General features: G+C 37.5%; 1 long non-coding RNA gene across 2 annotated transcripts; it reads left to right on the top strand.

Annotated features, from left to right (window-relative positions):
* The first annotated feature begins 1172 nt into the window (after window positions 1-1172).
* LOC115522785 lies at window positions 1173-8115 on the top strand. 2 transcript variants are annotated; one of them, XR_003971587.1, is made up of 3 exons: window positions 1173-1183; window positions 5341-5346; window positions 8033-8115. It is a non-coding gene; the product is annotated as an uncharacterized LOC115522785 (long non-coding RNA). The 2 variants fall into 2 exon arrangements; XR_003971586.1 differs by having other exon boundaries at window positions 8026-8109.
* Window positions 8116-9498: the final 1383 nt, after the last annotated feature.

Raw genomic sequence — 9498 nt, 5'->3', positions numbered from 1 at the left:
AATAACAGTTTTTGCATTTGTGTGAACAAATCTTGTAATATGTGCCTGAAATTCTACGAAGTATTTAATAGGACATAAAAACATAACATTTAATGTAAAAATTCTATGAGTCCCGTTTTAAAGATGACAATATGGTACAGAAAAATTAAACATGATTCAAAATTACATAGGGCCTACTATAAGTGATGTAAGTCTAGGCTGTCTGGTTATGGGCTTACACTACAACTTTGATATGTTGTCTCATGGAAAAGACAAAAGATCAGTGAATAAGTATGATTCAAAAATTTTAGATAGCGAATATATTTTTGACAAAACAATGAGTTAAAAATGTTATGTCTTTTAAGACAGCCTCTTAATATACTTAATACATTTACTATCATTGATACGCCAGAAGATTTCTTTCTGTCTTCATATTAGATGGATGGAAATTTTCAGCAACCTAATTTTTGACTCTGAGTCACTCTCACAAAACTGACCAGCAGTTTCCTTGATCTGATCAACTCAGCAGGCCAGCACAGATGGGCCTCCATCACCTCCCGTCATTGAGTGCATTAGAGTGGTCAGCCCCCAGATCCAATTACATGAATGCTGCTTGGCCAAACACCACAGAGCCTTCCTTGTCTCCACTGTCTGCTTTTTGAGGTATGCACAGTATCGTTTTGCCTCCTGCTGCAAGAGGTGGCCTCTTGTCTAATTTGACAAAGATAGCAAAAAAAGCATTCGACCCAACCCAATGCTGGCAATTGCCTCAGTGTTATCTTTAACGTTTGTAATCCTATTTTTAAATAAATAAGACACAGTTTTTTTTTTCCTTTGGCAACTGAGACTCTAATGACCTGGGATACTAGTTCTCACTTAGAATCATCAGTACAGCATGTAGATCTTCATTCTACAGATAAGACTCATCACACAAGCTTTTACACTCCTTCCCCATCTGACCCTAACATATTATCCTACCAGAAAGATAGGATTAGGACTTTCCTTTGATACAATTTCAGTTCCAACTTTTAAAAATAAATTTTCTTGGGGCGCATGGGTGGCTCAGTCGGTTGAGCTCAGGTCATGATCTCACGGTCCGTGAGTTCGAGCCCCGCGTCAGGCTCAGTGCTGACAGCTCAGAGCCTGGAGCCTGTTTCAGATTCGGTGTCTCCCTCTCTCTCTGCTCCTTCCCCACTTGTGCTCTGTCTCTCTCTGTCTCTCAAAAATAAGTAAACATTTAAAAAATAATAAAATTAAAAAAATAAATAAATAAAAATAAATTTTCTTTCGATTTCCACAGAGTAAGTGCCACCATTAACAGAAAAGCCCCAGGACTAGAAAAACATGGTTTTGTTTCTTTGGTTTGGGTTGGTTTGATTTTTAGTTTGTTTAGAATATCTATAAACCATATATCACCAGCTTAAACAATATTTCTGTTTTTCTAATAAAGGATACAACAACTCAAAGTTAGAGATTTGCCTAGAGGAACTCAGAAATTCAGGACAGCTAATAGTCACTGTAGATAGTCATCAGACTTATGCTTTACTTTTCAGATTCTTCATTTCAGAACTATAATACAATCATGATAGTAACAAAGTAACAGGATATTATTTAGTTATTATCTACCTTATCTGCCATTTATCTACTCTTTTACACTAAATGTAATTGAAGAGAAAAATTAAATATCATGAACGCTAGGTTAGGTACTTGGAGGTCTAGGTATCTATTTCAATACTCTGTCATTTAGTGCATATGCAGTGATGGCAGTGGACTTGAAAGGAGACTGTTCTTAGTTGCTGAATGGTCACCCAAACCTGCTCAAAGAATTAGAGAATTTATACAAGTTCTCTATATTGGGGGGAGGAGGAAGTATATTCCTGGGTGTAACTTAAGCAAGTAAGTCAAAGTATACACCAGAGCATTCCTAGTGAAGTTGGTGGTGTGCCAGTGAAATCTGGATAACTTAGCTCACAGCAATACTCTAAAATACCAGTTTAGATCAACATTCTTCCAAATGTAAAATCAGACATTTCGAAGTTCCCAAATTATTTGGTCATTTGTAATTTTTTTCCTGAAAATAACAGCAATGGATGGAAGGATTTCTATTCAGAGAGAAGATGAGAGCATGGTTCAGATAGATATAGTAGCAACAGAAGCATGGGGAGTGGGATAAACCAGTATGCCTTAATTGTTAGCATGAATATAACAGTAAAAGCATTCAAAGCAGTGGTCCACAAAAATAAGAATAAAAAGCAGTGGTAAACAATGAAAAAGAAGTGATTAAAAAGGTAGTATCAGGCCATGGTAAAGCCTAATTTTAGATTTAAAACTTGATTTTATAATAGAAAATTATAGAGGAAAGACGAAGACAGATCTAGGAAATTACTGAATAGGAAACAAGTTTTACTGTCAGAATAATTGAAATAAGAGAATCAAGATTTATTAGAATCCAATACAAATGGTAATTTAATATTTAGCTTATACTGAAAGTGTTATTGAGTAAATTTAATTAAATGTTGCATATGAAATGAATTTTTTGGCTAAAATAGCAAAAAAAAATTAAAAAGTAAAAGCAAACATAGTTAAGTGCTGTTTACTGGGAGTTAAATTTGTTGAAGTACTATAGTGTTGAGTGTATAAATAAAATCAGAGGCAAAACTTTAAAAAGAGAGACTGTGGAGATCATTATTAATTTAAAAAATATTAATCATTTTAATAAATATGTCCTGAAAATAAACATCAAATTTGAGAGATCTTGTATTAGTAGGAATGGAGGAAGAAAGGAATATGAAGGCAATCTGGGAGAGCTTATTAAGGGCTTTAATGACATTTATAATATAGCATTTCTTCTCAAATTGAATCAAATGTGGCCAAATATGCCAGGTTTTCTTAAAATGCATAGTGGGAATATGACTATTTTATTTTTATAGATATTATTATACATATGTTTGAGGCATTTCATAAGAAAAATAAAGAACACACAGTTTCAATTCTGCCTTTGTCAAGCTTTGTGACTTCAGACAAGTCATTTATTCTCCCTGTACTTTACTTTCTTATTTCTATGTTCCAAAAAAACCTGGAGATATTTCAGAGCAAAAATGGGGTGTCCTAGACTAAACTGTGAATATATCCATTATATAGTTAAAATCAAATGAGAGGAGATCAACAATTGTTTCAGTTCTTTATTGGGTATGAAATGGAAAAAGGCAACATGAAGATTTTCCACTGTTAGTGAAAGAAAGGCTCAAGAATTATTTGTGGAAGAGATCCTTAGGACACAATCAAAAAGAAAGAAAGAAAGAAAGCAATGAAATCCTCAAAGCATAACACAATAATTAGTTGTTTTACCTTGAAAGTCATCTTCCCAAAGACTCTACATTTCCTGTACGTTATGAAAAATATAACTCTAAAATGTAATCATATATATATATATATATATACACACACACACACATAACATTTGTACAGTGAGTACCCACTTAAAGCCCTTAATAAAGGCAATTCCTGGTAGTCTAGCAAAGAGGACAAAAATTTCAGGAGCAATTTAAAATAGGGTGTACAATATAAGCTGAAAATGAAGATTTTTGTAATCGAGCTAGATATGGGATATGGGTAGATACTGTCTAACAATCTATATCATTGATTCCTGACTCTGACTGTACATTACAATGTGCTGTGAAGCTCTGAAAAATATATTTCTAGGAAATACTTGTCTTTTAATTCTATTTTAATCAGTCTAGGTTAGAATCAGGATACTAGTATATTTTTAAAGCTTCTTAACCGATTCTGATGGGAAGAAGTCAATGAAGTCTCTCAATCTGGGGAGAATATTACCAACCACAGGGAAAAAATAGATCAAAGAAGATGAATAATAAATGATGAAAAGTTGGAAGCTTCAATTCTCTCTAATGATCAATTGCTAATAATCTGAATTGGTAAATTCAACACCAGTCAACAAATATTAAGCACCACCTATGTTTAAGGCAAGTATGTTTAGGCTCATAGAAATGCAACCTAGCCTGATGGCTGTCCTCAAAGACTTTTACAAGTTTATGGAACAAACACATAAGTATTTATAATAAAAAAGACTTAATATTCTGTTGACTCCTTAAACCACTATTATTCAAAAGAGGATGCTACATGTTATGACTGCTGTCCTTGAAAAATTTAGGGTCGACCCTAATTTGGTGTGCTGGGTTCCCAGCCTCCAGTGATTTGAAATGCAGTGGCATTCTTTCTCAAGATTGTTTTGGCTATTCACAGTCTTTTGTGGTTCCACCCAAATTTTAGGATTATTTGTTCTAATTCTGTGAAAAATGTTATTGGTATTTTGATTGGGATTGCATTAAATCTGTAGATTGCTCTGGGTAGTATGAATATCCTAACAATATTAACTCTTTCAATCCTTGAGCTGGTGTATCATTCCATTTGTTTGTCATATCTTCTATTTCTTTCATCAATGTCCTACAGTTTTCAGAGTATTCAATAATATTGTAATAATGTTGTGTAATGCCAGATGGTGACTATACTCACCATGGTGAGCACTGAGTAATGTACTGAATTGTTACATCACTATGTTATACACCTAAAACTAATATACATAGTGAAAATCTAGTAGGGGATGCCTGGGTGACTCAGTTGGTTAAGGTCCAACTTTTGCTCAGGTCATGATCTCACAGTTCTTGAATACAAGCCTTTCCTCAGGCTCTGTGTGGACAGCTCAGAGCCTGGAGTCTGATTCAGATTCTGTGTCCCCCTCTCTCTGCCCCTCCTCTGCTCACTCTGTCTGTGCCTGTGTCTCTCTCAAAAATAAATAAACATTTAAAAAAAAAAAAAAACTAGCAGAAAGAAGAAACACAAAAGCCAGGCCACATAACTTTCTTCAAAGAAACAAAAGTGGGTAAGAAAGGCTCCAGGTACCAAAGTCTGCCCAGATTAAAGACCCTTGCACCAGCACATGGGACAGTGGATCATAAGATATTCCAATGTCCTTATATACAACCTGCTACTTTGCTCTGCTTTTGCAACAAATGGCAAAACAAAACGTGCAGCTAGCTATGTATATACTGTGAGAGCAGAACTATGTCTATAGGTGTCTATCATGTTTTACATCTGAATGTATTTTCCTCCTCCTTAAGTCAGGAAGATACCTTGGGGTTTTCCCAATAAAGAGTAACAGCTAAACTCATTTGCAACTGGTCTGGAAAGTTGTTTCCAAATCTAATTTAAAATACTGCTTTTTTTTTTCTTTTTTTAATGTTTATTTATTTTTGAGAGAGAAAGAAAGAGCACAAGTGGGGAAAGGGCAGAGAGAGAGGGAGACAGAGGATCCAAAGCACGCTCTGCACTGACAGCAGAAAGCCCGATGTGGGGCTTGAACCCATGAACTGTGAGATCATGACCTGAGGTGAAGTCAGACTCTCAACAGACTGAGCCCCCTAAAAGCCCCCCAAATATAATTTAAATAGTGAATTTAAAGAAGTCATAACTGACTGAATATACCCCTTCCTAAACTACAGAATTACCTAACTACAGAATTATAAATTACTATAACTTTGTGTCTCAAAATAAATTAAATGAAAACCCAAAACCAAAAAAGAAGACAGAGAGAGAGAAGAAAAGGAAACGAAAACATAAACTCTGGACAAGCAGTCAGAGTCTTTGGTCTATACTATTTCCTGGTTTCATTAGTTGTCTTTTACATGACCTTAGGCAAAGTATTTAATAGATCTGATCCTCCTTATTTAAAAATATGATACAAAGGATTATTAGAATGTTGCTTTCTCCTATAAAAAAGATGTCTAAATGTGTTGTTGTTTAACAAGGAAATGTGGCATACAAATAAATTTATAAAACCTCCAAACCTTGAAGGAAACAAGAGATATTTTAAAAGGATTCATGGCACATTAAGTGTTAAAAACAAATGTCCTCAAATTTATTTAAATCAATAGATTTTATTTCCTAATCTATAAGTCCAATAATAAGCAATAAGTAATATTTTTCCTATGCTACATATGCATTTCTGTGTATATGCATTTTATTTCTGTATTTAGAATTAATTTGAGGCAAAGCTTTTATTAAAAATTCTTTCTCAGTTAAGTATCTTGGAAAATAGAGCCTGACACAAAACTGGTTGGATGTGGTTTATGTGGGACATGATCCCAAGAAGAGCAAATGAGGTAGTTGGAAAAGTGAGACAGTGAAAGGAGAAAAGACAACCAGGGGTGCCTCTTGAAAAGGTCACTGCTATGACCACCTGGAAGTTTAATCCCTCTAGAAACCCTCAGAGGAATGGTGTAGAACACCTTTCAGACTTGTTTCTTTGAGGATAAACTCCTTGAATAATTTATCCACCAACTCCCAATTTTATTGACAGAGGGCTGCTGGAGATTTAAATCCCAGCATGTTAGTGCTACCCTCTCAGTGGTCTGACTGAACCTCTTGGCTCAAGAGAAAGTCCCCAAGAAGAACAGAGAGAGATGCACGCTCCTAAAGAGAGAAGACTTCAGTATACACAGAAAATGTCCACTGCAGCAACAGGTGAACTTCCAGATGGGCAGAAAGGAATTGCACAGGGCTAAGAAACTGCAACACATGCTATGCAATTAAATGTAGTGCTATATTTACCCTCTGACACTAAAAATTAATGAAAACATTATAAATTATGACAATGTAAAATATAACTAATGAAAACCAAAAGGTATAAAGAGGAAGGAAAAATGACTTATAATAATAAAAACAACCTTAAGATAACTAAAATATATAATAAAATCGAGAGTTGGGTAGTTGGGAAAAAGTAGGAGATAATATACGTGCACTCTATTCTGTGCTTTTTAGTCTAGACTATCTAACGCTGATGCATCTATAAATAGAAATATAAATGCATTATGTCACCTAAAAATGTGTACCTACCAGAAGAATTAAATTTGAACATTTTAATCATTATTTCTTCTGGGAAGTTAGAGTGGGCCTGGGAGTTATTTGCACAGAAAAGAATTCCTATCATTTTATATAATTCTTCTTAAAAATCATGCATATGCCATAGTTTCTATTTTTCCCAGAAAAGTAAACAAAGCAACATAAAGAAGCGAAGAGTGTAAGGTTGTATTACAGTCTGGTGATAACATGGATTGGACTTGAATACAGTCTCATGATTTACCATCCCAAACCCTGTACATGCCATATAAGTCATACTCCAAGTTTCAAATAATTTCTATATAAAAATAATCAAAAATTATTCTTAACTTGGGCTTGCTTTTACAAAATATGCTTTCTATCGGCAGACTGGTGGGAGAGTTGAGGCTCGATGCCAATTAATAGTGTGAGGTGGTGCAGGTGGTTGATGGAATTCAGAGGGAAAGGAAGGGTCCGGGCAAACCTGATGGTTGTCTCCTGGACTGTATCTGGATCCTGGCCTTACTGGCGGTGAGTGGCTTGCAGGTTGGGGGAGCCAGCTGGCCTTTCCTTCTTTAGCCTAGAAGACTCAACCCACCCAAACACCAGATTGTTGGACATAAGGAAGGGAAGGTGAGATTACCACGGCTGCTAACAGGCTGATTTCCCTTGACCGGATCTTTGGAAATGCAAACGCTCATTTTTGAACAAGCATGTGGTGGAGGATTTCGGTTGTGTGAGTGTGTGTGAGTGGAGCAGCCTTTCTTGGAAACTGGAGGAAGGAGATGAGGAGGCTTAAGGAGCTACTGCTGATGGGCTGTAGTTGGTGAAACAAGGTGTGTCCAAGAGCCAGCCCCAACTTTCAGCCCAGGCCCTCAGGTGCTGGGGCTGGGGTGGGGCATGGGGCCCCTGCTGGCCTTCCCAGCAGCTGCTGAGACAGGGAACAGAAACAAGAAGAACACTAGGTGCCTGCACATAACAGAGGGAATTCAACAGGGAGGCAGGACTCTTTCTGCAGGCCTGGCCTGTGATTACACAACGTCAGCATGAGCCATTTTGCCAGGAAACATTCCAGCCCTGGAAGCACTTTCCATGCTGTTCTTTCTGACGCGTCTGGCAGATTTCAGATGGGGAAGCCTCAAAATTGAGCAGGTCAGAGATGTCCTTACCAAACTGGAAAGGAAGGTGAAATGTTCCCTTTTTTAGCCAAAAAACCCTTCTCAAAGACACCTCCAGATAGGGACAAACTGGCATTCCTCTCTTTCCTGTCTGGGCAATAACATCACTAGTGATGCAATTCCATTTGTCTTTCTCTTTCCTCTCTCCTGACTTGTATTCTTTTTTTTTTTTTTTTTTTTTGCATTTATTTCAAACTGTATTCATCTTTTAAGAGGAGTGGAGATTAGTAACCCTAAATGCTGCTGCTATTGGGAACCTGGAGGCACCTCACAAATATGTGGGCTTAATTGATGTCATGTCACCACAGGTACAGACCAGAGCAGACTCTCTGCCAGGAAGTTTAGCTGCGTCAGGGGTCCCATGCACACTGGAGCTGCTCTTGGGGTGTCAGTACTTTTCCACTTTGATGTCTTAGGACTCTCACTTCTACTCTGCACGGACTAGACTCCCTCAAATCTCAGTTGGGCTACTAGAGAACTGAAGATGGTGCAAAGACATTTAAATGCAATAAAAAACTTCTGAAGGCTTTTGGCACCGATGCTCGCTAGAGTGGCCCAAGCTACTGGAAGGCCCTCACATCTTTCTTGTAGCTCCCAGAAGTTCTAGAGGGCCAGCTCCCGGCTGGTGGCTCCTTTCAGACTCAGTGAGAAGTACAGAGAAGTGACTCTCCTGCAGAGTGCACTTCCTCAGAGATCCTCATACATTCTCCTAGCTTGACTCCCCGCAAGTCATTGAGGGTCCCTAATCTAGACCTCTGCATTAGAACATTCTGTTGACTCTCTCCCATTTGTTAAAACTTGAAGTGTCCCTCAAGGAAGCAATAGCCAGCATTTGCTGAATGCTTTCAGTCCGCCAGGCCCCATGCCAAGCCCTGTGCCAGCTCACCTCTTGGAGCCCTTGTCGCCACCCCACTCACAGATGAGGAAGCTGACACTCTGAGAAAGTGGCACGTGTCAAAAAAAGAAAATACAATGGTGGTCCAAAATCTCCACGTTTCTAGTGAAATTTCTGTTAATCAGGACTTCACGGAGATACCATTTCGTTTCACTTTTTTAAATAACAACGAGTGGCATCATGTTTTCTGAGGAAACATTTAATGGTACTTCTGTTTACTGTGTGCCAAACACTGGTGCTAAAAATTGCTCATCGGTCATCTCGTGTCATTTAGTCTTACAACAGTGCTCTGAAAGGGGCACCATTAGCCCCATCTGTAAAGGGGCTACATGACAACTCTGCTCTCTATAAATCGATCCGCTTGTCAGCTCTGGGTAGAACCAGATGCAGGATTCACACCAAATGTGTAAATACTGTGTGGGTCTGGTGTCCAGGAACTTTTTTTCTTTGTGTAAACAAAAAACAGGGGTGGGGGGGAGAAAAACAAGATGACTCTTGAAAAGAGGAACCAAATAAGGTTTCTTTTGAGATAGCTTTCTCAAAGAAGCAGAA

This window comes from Lynx canadensis, chromosome C2 (assembly GCF_007474595.2).
Source record: "Lynx canadensis isolate LIC74 chromosome C2, mLynCan4.pri.v2, whole genome shotgun sequence".
NCBI classification, from domain to species: domain Eukaryota; kingdom Metazoa; phylum Chordata; class Mammalia; order Carnivora; family Felidae; genus Lynx; species Lynx canadensis.
This window is presented reverse-complemented; position numbering and strand designations above follow the sequence as displayed.